Source organism: Cetorhinus maximus, chromosome 11, assembly GCF_964194155.1.
Source record: "Cetorhinus maximus chromosome 11, sCetMax3.hap1.1, whole genome shotgun sequence".
Classification (NCBI taxonomy): domain Eukaryota; kingdom Metazoa; phylum Chordata; class Chondrichthyes; order Lamniformes; family Cetorhinidae; genus Cetorhinus; species Cetorhinus maximus.
The window spans coordinates 97070062-97085992 of record NC_135889.1 but is presented as its reverse complement, the minus strand read 5'-3'; the positions used below and the strand labels follow the sequence as shown (position 1 = coordinate 97085992).

The 15931-nt window shown below is 40.7% G+C and overlaps 1 protein-coding gene across 1 annotated transcript in view; it reads left to right on the top strand.

Annotated features, from left to right (window-relative positions):
* LOC144686788 (low-density lipoprotein receptor-related protein 1-like) overlaps positions 1-15931 on the top strand; it is a 1926687-nt gene that overhangs the window by 727500 nt on the left and 1183256 nt on the right. The gene's annotated exons all lie outside the window — the stretch shown is intronic.

The window sequence follows — 15931 nt, the reverse complement described above, 5'->3', positions numbered from 1 at the left end:
TCTCCAGATCTGATGCCTATCAGTCATATCATGGGAAAAAATTTTCCCCTGTTTGGGGGGGAAGTGTGGGAGCGGGTGCAAGCAGGCGCGCCTCCGAGTGGCGGCCCCAATTGGGGGCGTGCCGCCATTTTACATAGGCGGGCCAATTAAGGCCTGCCCAGTGTGACATCCGCCAGGAAGTGCTGTGCGCTCCCTGTGCGGGCGGGGAGGTGATTCCCTCAGCCGGGAGTGCACTCTTTCGCGCATGCACGTTAAAGAGCGCACTGATCTCCTTGAGGCTAAGTGCTGCCTCAGAGAGATCAGTTCAGACTTCAAATTTTTAATAAAAACCATCCTAACATTTCCCTTCCATGACTCCTCATGTGACAACGTCACATGAGTTGGGGCATGACCATAACTTTTATTAAAACTCAATGTGCAGATTTTAAATCACTCATGAAACCTCATCCCACCCGTGGATGAGGTCTCATGCTTTTTTCAATGCTCGCCAGGGCTCCCGGCCTGCCCGCCAACCTTAAGGTTGGACGGGCAGGTCCACTAATTATCTAAACTGTTTTTTTAATGACCTCAATAGGCTGTTGACAGGTCGGCGGGTGCGCAGCGGACTCGGCTGCACCCCCGCCGACCTGAAAATGGATATGACGCGGGATGACGTTGGGAGTTCCACCTGCTGTCACCCTGCATCATTTTATGCGTCAGCTGATCGGAAGACCCTGCCCCCTGTATTCTTCCATACCTTCTGCACAAAGTGAATTATGATGCTGAGTAATTCATCCTTGCAATGAAATAAAAACATTCCCAAGACTGAGGCCCACAGTGTGATGGCACTTCATCTCTGGCTGAAGTCAAGAACATTCTCTTTGTTTCCTCTACGGTGTAAAAATAGTCAGCTTATTGTTGATAAAAAGCAAGTGAATGACAGATTGCAATGCTGACTGTTCAAGATTTGATTTGCAGTGGACTAGGCATCTATGAAACAACAGCAACCCTGTTACAGTTCATATTTGTGGGCTTCATATGGAATTTTCTCACATGGAAGGATAGGTTTTAATGCCCCGTGATCTGAAAAACTAACTACCACTGTGTACATAGCACCAGTCACTGTGGAATAGACAACTGAGAATGAATTGGCAAGCAATATTGTTTTCTCTTTGTGAATATTTTTGAGAAACGGTGTTATGACACAGCAGCTGGTAAAGGCTGAGTTGTTTAAATCCCAGAGAGAAACTTGAACAACTGTCATAACCTATATTTTCAGTTGGTATGTTTGAGATGCAGCTCTGAATTCAGTTATAAGATCACCGAGACTCAAAAGGTTTTTTATATAAAACTAAATTAAACATTTATTAACTTAACAACAAATTAAACACATACACAAGTCTACAAATCACTACCATAATAACTTTTTAAAAAATCCCCAAATTAATCACTCCCAGGTAAATCTTCACCAAGGCAACAATAGGGCTGAATTTTCCCCCCATCGGGGAGCAAGTTGAAGGGCAGGTGCGTACAGGCGTGCTTCCGATCGCCCCCCCCCAATCGGAGATGCGCCGCCATTTTACGTGGGTGGGCCAATTAAGGCCTACCCAGCGTGACATCCGCACGGAAGCACTATGCGCCCCCTGTGCAGGCGGGGAGGATTCCCAAAATCGAGAGTGCACTCTTTCGTGCATGTACACAAAAGAGCACATTCATCTCCCTAAGGCTAAGTGCAGCCTCAGGGAGATCGGCTGTAAATGTAAAAAAAATAAAAATAGAAAAATAAAATTTCCCTTACATGTCCTCTCATGTAACAATGTCACATGAGTTGGGACATGTCCATAATTTTTACAAAACCTTTATTAAAATTTTTTAAAGCTTACATGAAACCTCATCCCACCCGTGGATGAGGTTTCATGTTTTTTCTAGTTCCCACCGGGGCTCGTGGCCTGCCCGCCAACATTAAGGTTGGACGGGCAAGTCCTTTAATTACTTAATTGACCCTGTCAATGGCCTCAATTGGCCATTGACAGGTCAGCGGGTACGCAGCTGATTTTGCTACGCCCCCGCCTACCTGAAAATTTAAAACGGAATTGTAGTGGGGTCTATGTTTATGTGTGTGTCTATGTGTGTCTTAATTGGATTAAAGCATAAACACAGACCCCACTACAATTCTAATTAAACATGTAATTTCCAGTAACATTATAGACATTAATATCTCTTCATGACATCCCCGTCCTTATCAAAAATTGAACCATCATAATTTTAAAAGACAGCTTCATTTTTAATAACCGATCTTACGCTATCCCCTATACTTATTACACTATTACATTACCAGATACATGCATTAACATAACAGTATATATACACAAGTCCTTGGTATCAATAGAAATCATTCCAATCCAGTGCCCAGGTTTTAATAAAATGTCCAGTTTTCCCTTCAAACTCTTGATAACGCATCTGTGAACATGTTTTCTCTGCAGCAACGTGTATAATCCAATATTAAATGGTTGTAATAATAGACTTCACCTGAAAAGTATTGTACTTTTGTCTCAAAATTTGTCCAAAAATTTAAAAGGATTGTGGTCTGTATAATCAATTGTTTCTGATGAATTGCTTGCAACATGAGTTTAAAAATGCTGCAATGTTAACACCAAACCCAAGGTCTCTTTTTCGATCGTTGAATATCTTCTCTGTTGTACATTCAGCTTGCGTGAAAAATACCTTATCGGTTTTTCAATTCCAGTGTCAACCTCTTGTAACAGCAAGGCCCCAATGCCTATATTGCTCGCATTAACGGCCAACTTAAATTGCTTGGCATAATTCGATACAGCCAAAACTGATGATGTAGTTAATATAATTTTCAAACTTTCAAATGACTTCTGACACTCCTGTGTCCATTGAAACTTCTTGTTCTTTTTTAATAGTTCAGTCAGTGGAACTTTGCTAAAACTTGGTACAAATTTCCAGTAAACCCCACTCATGCCCAGAAATCTCAAAACTTCTCGTTTTGTTGTAGGCACTGGGAAGCCTAAGATAGCCTTGACTTTCACATCTCTTGGAGCCACCTTACCATATCCAATGGTCTGGCCTAGGCACATAACTTGCGCTTTTGCAAATTAACTTTTAGCCAAGTTCATCACTAAATTAGCTTCTTGTAATCAAGAAAATAATTCTTCCAGATGCTGTAAATGCTCATCCCACATCTGACTGAAAACATCAATATAAACAGCACAATTGCTTAGACATGCAATTACTTTTTTCATCAGTCTTTGAAATGTTGCATACTAAATGCTATGACTTTAAACTGATATTTTCCACTTGGCGTCACCAAAGCCGATATCTCCTTTGCTCTTTCTGACAACAGTACCTGCCAATATTCTTTTAACAAGTCAATCTTTGTGATAAATTTCGATTGTCCCACTTTCTCAATGCAATCTTCCATATGTAATATGTAATATAGGATAGGAATCACTTTTGTCACCACATTCATCTTTCGATAGTCCATACACAGTTGTGTTCCATCTGGTTTCGGTACCAGCACAATAGGCGAACTCCAGTCACTGCAACTAGACTCAGTGATATCATTTTGAAGCATGAAGTCAATTTCTTTCTGTACTTGTAATAACTTTGCCGGATTTAGTCTATTAGGATGTTGCCTTATTGAAGATGAAACTTGTACAGGCACATCATGTATAGCTAAATCTGTTTTACCCGACTTACCACAGATAGGTTTGTGTGACTGCAATAACTTTTTCCAAATCACTTTGACACTTGTTTAGAAGGTTAACTCAATATTTGATTTAAATTTTCAAGCACCGCCATCTATATCCAATTTGATTAGAGGAAAATTAATTTCAGAGTCCTGCACTTCTACCTCTTCCTCATCATCCACTATCACTAATACCTCTTTTTGTTCCTCTTCCCTGTCAAAGTACTTTTTAAGCATATTTATATGACACACCCTCTGCTTCTTTCTTCTATCTGGAGTATTTATTAAATCATTTACTTCACCCAATTTCTTTTCAACCCTGTAAGGTCCGCTAAACCTTGCATTTAATGAATGACCTAGTACTGGTAACAGAACTAGCACTTTCTCTCCAGAAGCAAAACTGTGAGCTGTCGCTTTCTTGTCTGCCTTCACTTTCATCACTTGCTGTGATAACTTTTAAATGTTCCCTAACCAACTCACATGCTCTGTCCAACCTCTTCCTGAAGTTTGATACATAATCTGGTTTTGACCCACCAATTTCTCATAAATCAATTTCAGTGGCCTCCTTACCTCATGACCATAAACTAGTTCAAAAGGACTAAAACCAGTCGATGCATTAGGAGTGTCTCTAATAGCAAATAACAAGAATGGAATTCCTGTATTCCAGTCCTGTGAAGTATGCTCTTATCATAGTTTTTAAAGTTTGATGCCATCCTTCCAAAGACCCTTGGGACTCTGGATTGTAAGCTGTTGACATAAACTGTTTTATCACTAAACTGTTCATCATTTCCTTAAACAGCTGTGACATGAAATTTGACCACTGATTAGATTGTATTTCCTTAGGTAATCCATATTTTGAAAAAATATTGGTTAACTCCTCCACAATCTTCTTGGTTGTAATATTTCTTAAAGGTATCACTTCAGGGAACATGGTAGACACAGCCATTATTGTCAGTAAGCACTGATTTCCACCTTTACTCTTAGGGAGGGGTCCTACACAATCAATCATGACCCTGGAAAAAGGTTCTTCAAATGCTGGTATTGGGATTAAAGGTGTCATCTTAATCACTGCTTGTGCTTTCCCTGTTATCTGACATGTCTGACATGTTCTACACAATTGGACTACATCCCTATGCAATCCTGGCCAAAAAAAACCTCTGTATCTTTTCCTGTGTCTTCCAAATTATTAAATGTCCCCCCATTGGAATTTCATGAGCATCTCATTTCTATGCCCAACTGGGATAACAATCTGATGTACCTCCCTCCAGCTTTCATCTGCTGAGACATGATCCAGTCTCTATTTTCTCATTAAAATATCACCCTTAAGATAATAACACACTGGAATACATTTTGCTTCTTTTTCTGAGTAAGCTTTCTGATATAGCTGTTTTAATTGCAAATCCTTTTGCTGCAACTCAATTAACTGCCTTGAGTTAAACACTTCAGCTCAATTGTCCTGTAGTGTTTTCTCTTGAACAATGTTATCAAACACAGTACCAGCTAATTGGATTTTGACACCTTCTCCTTGCTTTTGAACTGCTTGCCCTTCTTGTTTCAACCGATGAGCCTGTGATCTCATTACCACACAATCTGGAAATAATCCTGGATGGTCTCTCTATAACACCTCTATTGAAACCACTACTACAGGCTGCTCAACTGCCATAGGCATCACCCAAATTTGTGACCCTGCTATACCAAAATAAATTGAACCTCTGCTATGGGCATTTTTTTCCACTACTTCAACAATAACTTCACCTGACCTCCATTTGCACTTTAAATTTATCTTCCACAAGGGGGTAGGTTTAGCATCTCCATGAGCCCTATTTATTATCACCTGTTCCTGCAATACTCCCTCCGAACAACAAATGTCACTATCCCACAACATTAAGGGTTGACTAGCCCCTGTGTCTCTTGAAATTTTAACACCTTTACCTACTTCACCCTGTACACTTAGAAAGATTTTCCCTTCACACAAAAAGTCTTCAAACATTTCTGAAACTTGCCCTTTAGAATTCTCTTGGGTAAATTGTGAACACATTCCCACTTCTTTACCTATCACTGATTCTTTCTGTTTGACCTGTACATGCACCACTGATTTTACCTGTGCCTCAACCTCAGAACCCACAGTGCTTTTATTTCCAGAACTTTTCTGCTCCCCAATAATTCCAACAGGTTTTCCCAGTAATTTCCAACACACTGACTTCATATACCCCTCTTTATTACAATGAAAACACCTCAATTTTCGAATGTTACTCCTAATTCCTTTTTTATTCTGAGAAAAAAAACTTCCTGGGAATTTCCAGCTTCTCTTTCTCCTCCCTAACTACCCATCTTCCTTTCACCCACCCACTTTCTATCCTTTCCAGATTTAAAAAGATGACGGAAAAAAGGTTTAGCTCTATGAACTAACTTATAACCATCAGCTATTTATGCTGCTTGTCTTACCCCTGTTCCTCCACATGAGTTCTCACAACCGAAGGAATTGAAGCTTTAAATTATCAAAAGAATTACCTCTTTAAGCGCTGCATATGTTGTCTCAAATTTTAATGCCCATATTCACTGGTCAAAATGACTTTGTTTTACTCTCTCAAACACAATATTAGTTTGCCCAGGCTGTTTTCTCATATTCCTAAATTTCTGCCTGTATGCCTCAGGAACCAATTCATAATCACTCAAAATAATTTTTTTTCACCACATCATAATTCACTGATACTTCTTCAGATAGCGAAGCATAGAACTCATGCACTCTACCCACCAACCTGGATCCCACCAACAATGTCCAGTACTCCTGTGGCCACTTCATCTGTTTTAGCTATCTTCTCAAATGAAATAAAGAATGCTTCAACATCTCTTTCCTCAAACTTTGAAAGAGCTTAACCAAATTCAAACACGTCCCCACTGGGTTTTAGGTGAAAGGTTTTTTCCTCATCACAACTCTCCTCAGAATCCGAGATCTCTTTTTTAACTTGCAGCCTTTTGGCTGGTATTCTCTTTTTTCTTTCTTTCTCTCTTTCCCTTGCCTCTCTTTCTTTATACTTTTCTATTGCCTAAAATTCCAGTTCCAGCTTCCTTTCCTTCTCCTGCCTTTCTGCTTGCTCCCTTTGGCATGCCCTTTCTCTCCCCTTTGCTTTTAATTCAAGTTTTTTTCAGTTCCTTTGCCTGTTCAAGTTCAGGCACCTTCATTTGTAACTGAAGTCTCACTACCTCCAGCTGTGACTCACTAGTGTCAGATATCACTTCCAACTGTAGATGCTGTGCTGTATCTTTAATTATATCTGCTTTCCTCACCCCTACACGTAACCCTAATTTTAATTTATCTGCCAACTCTGTTAGCTTATTCTTGGATACATTTTGTACTGCAATCAGAGTTATATCTTCTACTCCCAGACAAGTCTTAATAATTGCCAAAGTCATCTTGCAGTTCCACCGCTTAAAAAAATGCTTCACCAACTCCTGAATTCAGAGTGCTTCTCGTACTCGTAACCTTAAGATTCACCAGTTCCAAACCAATCAAGGAATTAGAAATATTATCCCACCTAGAGCCCCCAATTGTTATGACAGAGTAGTTGGTAAAGACTAAGTTGTTTAAATTCAAGAGAGACACTTGAACAACTATCATAACCTATATTTTCAATTGGTATGTTTGAGATGCAGCTCTGAATTCAGAATAAGACCATCGAGCATCAAGAGGCTTTTTAATATAAAACTAAGTTAAACATTTAATAAATTAACAAAAAATTAAACACATACACATGTCTACAAATTATTACCATTATAATTTTTAAACAAATCCCCAAATTAATCACTCCCAGGTAAATCTTCACCAAGGCAACAATAACTAATAGGCTTTAAACAGACACCAGGCAAAGCACATTTGATCTTACAAATTCAAAATGAGATTCCTCACAATTTGGTCCTTTGCAGACACTGTTGTAAGCTTACAAGCTGGTTAGATCTTAAATGCCTCTGACTTACACACACAAACTCCTTTCTGTTTATACCTAGCTTTTCCTTTGATTGTAAATTTTCCATTGTATTACTAGTTTTTAAATTTTAACTCTCCTAACAATAAACCCTTTCATTCCACCAATTTTATTAGTAAGTTAAAAAAAAACGCACATTGCTTGGCGTCTCCCAGCTAGGTACAAGATTTTACCCATCCTTTTAAATGGTTTATTTAAACATGCAAATTGTCCCCTTAGCACCTATGTTTCTAAACTTCCCCATGTTTATCTAATTACCATGTCAAACATGATTCTTTCTATACATCAAAGCACCCAGAATAGCGGCCTTTAATCCAATTAAGACACACACAGACACGCACATAGCCACAGACCCTACTACAATTCTTTTTAAAAAATAATTTCCAGTGACATTATAGACATTAATATCACTTCATGACACACAGTCCATAAACCTCTCAACAATTCAAAGAGCCAAACTGATGAAACATTTTCTGGTGTATTTTGATGTGACCCTGCTCAGTAAGATCTCAAGAAATATGATGGACACACTGATTATTGTCTAATATTTTTGTTCATATATTTTTGGTGTCATTCCATTCTGTTTGCACTTCAAGATCAAACACATGAAATGCCATGACTCTAGGAAGAAAATCTGGATGGGAAGGGAATAGGTAATAGTGAATTCTCATTATTTTCAACAGAGACTGCTCAATTACATACAATTTGTTTAATTGTGTAATAATCATAACTATCAGGAATTATCCAAAAATGAATTTGAGATAATAAAATTCAGACATTAATTATCTTTATCTGCAGAACAAGACATTTAATTAGGTGATACACATTGAGCCCCTGCTAATATTCGCCCTGCAGGGTTTTAAATAAATGATTGATGTGAGCCAAAACTCAATTAAACACTTTTTTGTTGAAGGTACAGACTGATTTTGCTCACAAAAGCCCTTGTATAAGTGGCCTTTTTAGAAAACAATAAAATAAAAAAGAATTTTTCAATCAAAATGATTTAATGATTTTAGTTATGAACAGGAACAGTGTAAATGGATTTACTTAAAATCTACACACAACCACACATGCAATACAAAAATAGGGGCTAGTGTTTTACATTCATGTGCTCAGCAGCCTAACTATTAAAATGAATGGGGGAAAGAATTGAGGCTGGTGCAATTACTATGCAACAACAGTGACTACACTTAAAACGTATGCCACACTTTGAGATTGCCCTAAGACAATATAAATGCAAGTCTGTTGTCTTCAGTGAACACAAAAGAGAAAATGCTCACCAGTGTAGCTAGTACAGTAATTCCATGCTTAATGTTATAGTTGCATTCCTGAAAATTGCAGCCTTTATGGAACAATGTTAAGAAAATCAGGTTTTCCCATTATAAATAATATAAAAGCTGCAGTTAGATTCTATAGGGCCTTTATCATCCAAAAAAAACCTTGTCAGTTGAAATACTACGTATTCCTAAATTTCTTTATTTGTAAACAAAATGACTTTTAAAATAAAATAAACTTAAAAATATAAGGAAATATGCTCTTTCTACTCACCATCCACTTATGGCATCTCTCACTTGCTGATCCTACTGTTCCTCAACTCTCCAGCTCTTCGACCTACCCAATCCCCACCTCTTTAGCTCCCTCTCACTTGCTGCTTCCCTCTTCCAAATCCTCGCTGTGAGTGAGGTCTTGGGAGAGGGGCAAAGAGAGGGATCAAGCTCGCAAGGGAGTAAGAGGAATTGTGAGTGGGAGGGTCAGGGAGTGAAGTGAACAGGAGGATTGGCAAGAGGGAGGGTTGGGGAGGGATGCAGCAAGCAGGATGGTCGGCGAGCAGGAGAGGCCGCTCCAAAATAATGCAGATCAGGTCATCTGCAGTATGTTTGCCCAGCACGAAATGATACTAAAATGGAAATCCCAAAGCTAAGTGTGCATACTGGCCCTATTATACCTACAAAGTTAAAGCAAAACAACTTAAAATGGGACAACTTAAAATGGGGGCTTACTGTATGCATTTTTGTCCCGAATGCTGATGCCGTTGCAAGTGATCTAATGACGTTTTCACTGTCAGGCCTTGTAAAAATGTACATAAAGAAACAGTCACTTGCAATGTACAAAATAAAACCACCTTCATGAATAAAAAGTACGAGAACCACATCTGTACCCTCTAAATTACTTTTCCAGAACAAAAGCCTGGGTCTGATCATGATTCTCAATAACAACTATTGAATTAAATTACCCATTGTTTACTTAATATTAATTAGGCATTGCAACCTTAAGACTCAATTTAAGCAATAATAGCAACAGAATAATGTTAAACATTGCATTATGTAATGAAGCACTTATCATGGAATAAATTTTAGCTGATTTATTAGGAGGAACATTATAAAAGCCTGTTCATAACTATTATAGAACAGACAACAAAGCCATAAATCTAGTGCCCATGCCAAGTTCATCATAACTCTCCATTAAAGTGTAACATTTAAATGTCTGTTTCACACCTGGGGTTGGGAGAAAATAAAACTTTGGCCTGGATTTTCATCACCTAAGCAAGAGTCAGGAAAAATCCCAGCTTGGCCTGTTGCCCCTGAAGAATTTGTCTGCGAAGGTAGGATCTTCATTGCTGGGGAGCATTTGTGGGCTACAGTTGGACCCGCTCAGATTTGGAGGCAGATACTAGGTGGGCTGTTTAATAGGCCCACCTTGGTGCTGTGGGACTTTGGTCCAGTTGAAATAAAAACCGCCACTCCAGCCCTCACCCCTTACATTCCCTCGCTCCCTGTGTCCCATCCATGCCACCCCTTATGCCCCATACCAAGCTGTGCACCCCACTCACCCCCTTATGCCCCCTATGCCAGGCTATGGCACTTCTATGCCCTTTCACACACTGTACACTGTATAGAACCAATGAACCCTATAATGGCAATACGATGTGCAAAAAAACACATTTTAAATAACAGTCATTCATTACTTTCAACTATGTTTTTAAAAAAGTCCTTTTACAAGGCAATAAGATTGTCAGCCATCCAGACTTTTTAAAGTAGCAGTAGCACAAACTGTAAGCATTTGAAACCTCTTCACCTTGTGTAAATAAACATTGTGATATTGACAGCAGAGATCAGAAAGCAAGCAGGCTCAATTAAGCAATGTGTTCCCTGAGGTTCAGGTGTTTCACCAAAGTAATGGACGACTGAGCTCTCAGCCAAGCCTCATTATGTATTCTTGGCTGAGAGCCCAGACATCGATCTATTATTCCGATGAAACACCAGAGCCCCAGGCGGGAGTGTCGGGTGCAGGCTCATGACCCGAACCAGGCCACACCTTTAAAAGATACTCCTGAAAATTGCACAACCTGGGAATGGGGTTCTGGAATCCTGGAATCAGGACCTGTCTGCCATTTTTAAAGGGATCCTGAGTCATCCTAGCTCAGTGAAGATCCTAGCCCTTGTTCTTAAAATTGTCGAAAGATGGGACGAGGTAGATAGGAAGGAAACTGCTTGAGCCGTCAATGAACAGTCATAATTTCAAAACTAAACAGAAGATTTAAAAGAGAGAGCAGTAGAAACTTCTTCAAGGTGAGTTGTATGCCTGTGGAATTCACTTCCAGGTCAGTGGTTGAAGCAGAAATTATATCAACATTAAAGGCTAGGTGGAAGAAATAAGAAACTGTTTAAGATATCTGGGGACAGAATAGGCAAATGTCATTAAAATTATTTGCTTGCATAGAGGGTAAATGCCAACACCGATTAGTTGGGCAAAAAATATTCGGTTCCCCTGTTGGTAACTTCTATGTATTTCATTGTGGAGGGAAAAAATACGTAGGCAGTCACTTCGAGTGAGCTTACCAATCATGCTTTTTTTTTTAAAAGGAGAGAAAGCAAACCAGAGTTGTGAACAGCACTTAAATTCTAACTTATCCAGTGTCTACTTATGAGCATTTAGATTTAGGCTTTAAACAGAGAGTCTTATATTCTGAATTATGTCTTTGAACATATATTCAATAACATATTATCTAGCTTTCTATCTGACAGCACCAGAGGTAGTCTGCCAGTTTGCATTAAAAAGCTTGAAGTCTATCTCACTTCAATGCCAGAAGTCTGAATATAGAAAGGGAACAAAGATATTTAATTCATGCTGGAACTGTTGTAAATATCTGTCAATCTTCCAACTCCCTGTACTGATAAATGGAGTTTATTATGAAAGCAAATATATTTATTTATTGTTGTTATCTGAAAGTACAATTTGCTTATCCTCATTCTTTTTCAAAAAAAAAATCATCACTATATCAGGGAAATCTCTTACAAACCTCTTTCCAAATGTGTGTACCATCTACAAGATGCACTGTCGTAACTCACCAAGCCTCCTTAGACAATACTTTCCAAATCCACAAATGCTACCATCTAAAAAGGCACAAGGGCAGCAGCCAAATGGGAACACCATCACCTGAAAGTTACCCTCCAAGCCACTCAGCGTCCTGGCTTGGAACTAAATCGTTGTCCCTTCACTGTTGCTGGGTCAAGATCCTGGAACTCTGTCCCTAACAGCTCTGTGGGTGTACCTACTTCACGTGAATTGCAGCGGTTCAAGAAGGCAGTTCACCACCACATTCTCAAGGGCAATTAGGGATGGGCAATAAATGCTGCCCTAGCCGACAACACCCACATCCCATGAAGGAATTTTTTAAAAAAATGCTATAGCATCTAATATCTTAGTCATCTTTCCAGAGTGGACAATTTACCATCACTTTATGTAAGGGCCAACAATAAGCTTTCCAAAATGCGATCAATATCATACTACTACCCTCCTAAACCTGATCAGCTCATGGTAGATGAAGACATATCATCATCTTTGTAAAATGTTAGCCTTTCATTTGCTGCCTATTTATAATTGGATATAATTTTGGCACCATACCCAATGATTGGAATGACAACATATTTTCTGGTGTGCTCACATCTGACAGCAGATTTAATCTTTTTGAATGTATCTTAGAGTTCTTCTTGATTGGATTCTTGCTTGCTTTCTGTCTCCCTTATGGCACTTGTTGATTGACCAGATCAACTTAGTCCTGGGATTAAATCTTTGGGACCTCCTGAAATATGAAGGGAGGTGGGTGGGGGCCCCAAAAATACCAGCACTAGGTGTGCGTCAACCTCGAGATGCTAATGCCAATAATCACCAGGGCGTGGGATGAGACAGGAACCCTGCCACCATCCCATTTGAGGCAAATTAAAATTGTTTAAAAGCTTGTTATACTTAAGGTTTGCAGTTTAAATTTCTGAAAGGGCACATGGTTACTCATGCTGTCAAAAATGGACCATCTGTAGGAAGATGGGTAAAGAGAGAGGAACCAGCCATAGTTCTCCCAGGTCAACACCCTAGCCTGCTAAGGTAGCCATTGGCAGGGGGCAGGGGGGGGCAGAATTGGGGGAGTGGGTGCAAAAGGGATCGGGCACTTGGTAAGGGGATTCCCTTGGCAGTGTACAGGTAGTAGGGAGAGGAGGCACTAAGCACACGGGATTTGAATGGGTCAGCACCCCTGCCCACCCCTGGCATTGCAGCAATGGAGGGGAAACCCAATGCCTGACCCTGCAGAGTTGGGCTGACTGTTAAATGATTGCACTGTCCAACTCTGGCAAAGGTGGAATCAGTAACCTGCAAGATGTAGTGGGGTGCAGCCATCTTTGAGATGTTACGAAGGACTACAGCTGATTCTTGAAAGGAACAAGAATCAATGAACCTTCTGCCCAGAAGGAAGCTTCCAGCTGGCAATGAGGGCAGGACTGTCAGATTTTGGTCCCAATAGCTGTGAGGGACAACACCCTCAACAGGGCCAGGCATTGGGTTTCCCCTCCATTGCTGCAATGCCAAGGGTGGGGTGGGGGTGCCGATCCATTCAAATCCCGTGTGCTTAGTGCCTCCTCTCCCTACTACCTGTACACTGCCAGAGGCCTGAGCATCAGCAGGGCACAACAGAAAAAAAGGTTAGGAAGGCAGTGAAGGTCAGCACCTCAATAGAGAATCTACCGCTGAAGATAGAGCTACCTGGAGATGACAGGATTCAGAACTCTCCAGACAAATAGCCATAGATGGTCTGTGACCTCATCATCGAAGACCTTGCATCTCACAGCACTGGTCACCATGCCTTGCCAGTGGCCATCAAAGTGACTTTGAACGCCTTCATTTTTGGCTCCTTCCACGGATCAGCTGTGGACCTTAGTGACACCAAAAAAATGACTACATACCACTGTAACTCAGTGGTCGCTGATGCCCTCTTTTCCAGAGTGAGACAGCACATTCATTTAATGACAGGGGGCATTGTGCTTCATCTCCATCGCTGGGTGCCCCCCCCCCCCAAGGCACAGAACATGATTGATTGTACCCGTGTGATCATCAAGGCACTCAGTGACTGGCCAGTGAGATCCATAAACAGGAGGGACTTCCACTCCCTCAATATCCAACTTGGCTGTAACCACATCAAGGACTTCCTCCATGATTCCACTCATTGTCCTGGCCTCCTCAGATCTTCACTGCAACTTCCAAAAAGTGTGTGGATGGATCCTACAAGACAAGGAATATTGCTTGAAAAGATGGTAACTGATTCCTCTGGGGGAGCCCCAGACAGAGGCACATAGGCAACCATTGCCACCTTCTCACTAGGCTAACCATAGAGCAGGTCCTCGGGCTTTGAAACATATGATTCTGATGCCTGGACCAGTTGGGTGATGCCCTCCAATGCCCTCCTGCAAGGGTCTCAGTCATTGCGCTGGTCTGCTGAGCTCTCCATAACATGGTCCTCCTTCCAGGAGGAGCAAAGAGCTGGAGTTAAGAGAGGAAGAGGAATTGGAGGCAAAGGGAGATGACGCTGAACAGAGAGGTGTCCCTGCTGCACAATGAGATGTCCTCCTCTTGCCACCGTCGGGAAGAGGACCTCCCACCTCTCCCTCATGGCCTCCAATATTATGTACAGTTAATCAAAATGAGGGGCAGCCCAGCCCCAGGTTCTAGTTCTGCCTCTCCTGCGATTTCTCACTTCCCTCTAGTGCAATGGACAGCATTGGCACAATCAGCAGATCACTCCCTCAGAACAGCCAGCAGCCTCAATGATGGCTGCCGTGGGGAGTCGGAGTGAATCCCACACTTCATCTGACCCACTTTCATTCCCATCTCCATTGGCTCAAAGCGAACAGGAAACTTGTCTCAATACAAATTAAGGGCTCATCCTGTGAAAATCTTAACATTGATCAGTTTCCTTTCGGAGGCAGGTTTCTGACCCAAGTACAAACCTGCTTCCATCTCCATGGTGAAAATTCAGTCTCTGGTGCTGAAACTTGTCCTTATCCCAACAGACTAAGCCCTACACTATGAATTTTTTTGGACATTGTGCTGCTATATGTGCTGCTCAATGTGGTTGACTATTTAGTGCTCATTGAAGTGACCTACCAGCTACTTAGTTGCATCACTAACTTCACTAGGGCAACCAGGAATGTGCATATAATATTGACTTTGCCATATTCCTAGCATGCCTTTAAAATAAAATGCACAAGCTTAATTCCTGTGTGTTGACCACGGATCCTGGAGGAACTTAGCAGAGAGATCCTTAGGTTTAAGTAGCACCCTTGCCTTTGAGTGAGAAGGTGTATGTGTTCAGCCCCACTCTAAGAGACATGTGCTGCAAAGTTGAAGTTGTCATTTTTTTACATCCATGCTTCGGCTATGAGCTCAAACAAGCACAGACTGGTTTTTCTCATAATATCGTATTCAGCAGTGCTTTTGTGAAATGTTTTAAGTGCCTAATAGGAAATGTAGGCAACAAATTTTGTAGCCATACATCTTTATCCTCCCTGTGATAGTTTTCTAGCAGTGCAAAAACCTTCAAATTTTGTTACCCTATTCGTTGAACCTTAAAAACCTATCACTGCTAATTTTGCCAGAACAAGTTTATGATGTTGCTGCTTCTCCTCTCCCCTTTGTTTCAGTTCCTGCCTGACACTGACACTTTTTTTCATCAGCCACTAGCTACTTTTCTGTTCTCAGTTTAAGGAGTACTAACCGATGCAAACAAATCTTTCCTCTCCAGCTTGCGTGTGAACGCTCTTCTTTCCTTTATTGCATCTCTTTCTTTCTGCGTCCCATTTTCTCCACTTGGGAATTGATTTCTGACCTCGTGTTCACAGTAATGCCTTTTACTTCCTATAAATTAACTTCTAATAGCTCAGTTGGTCCGTGAATGATAATTATCTCACTTCTGCTGTCGCCAATTGTT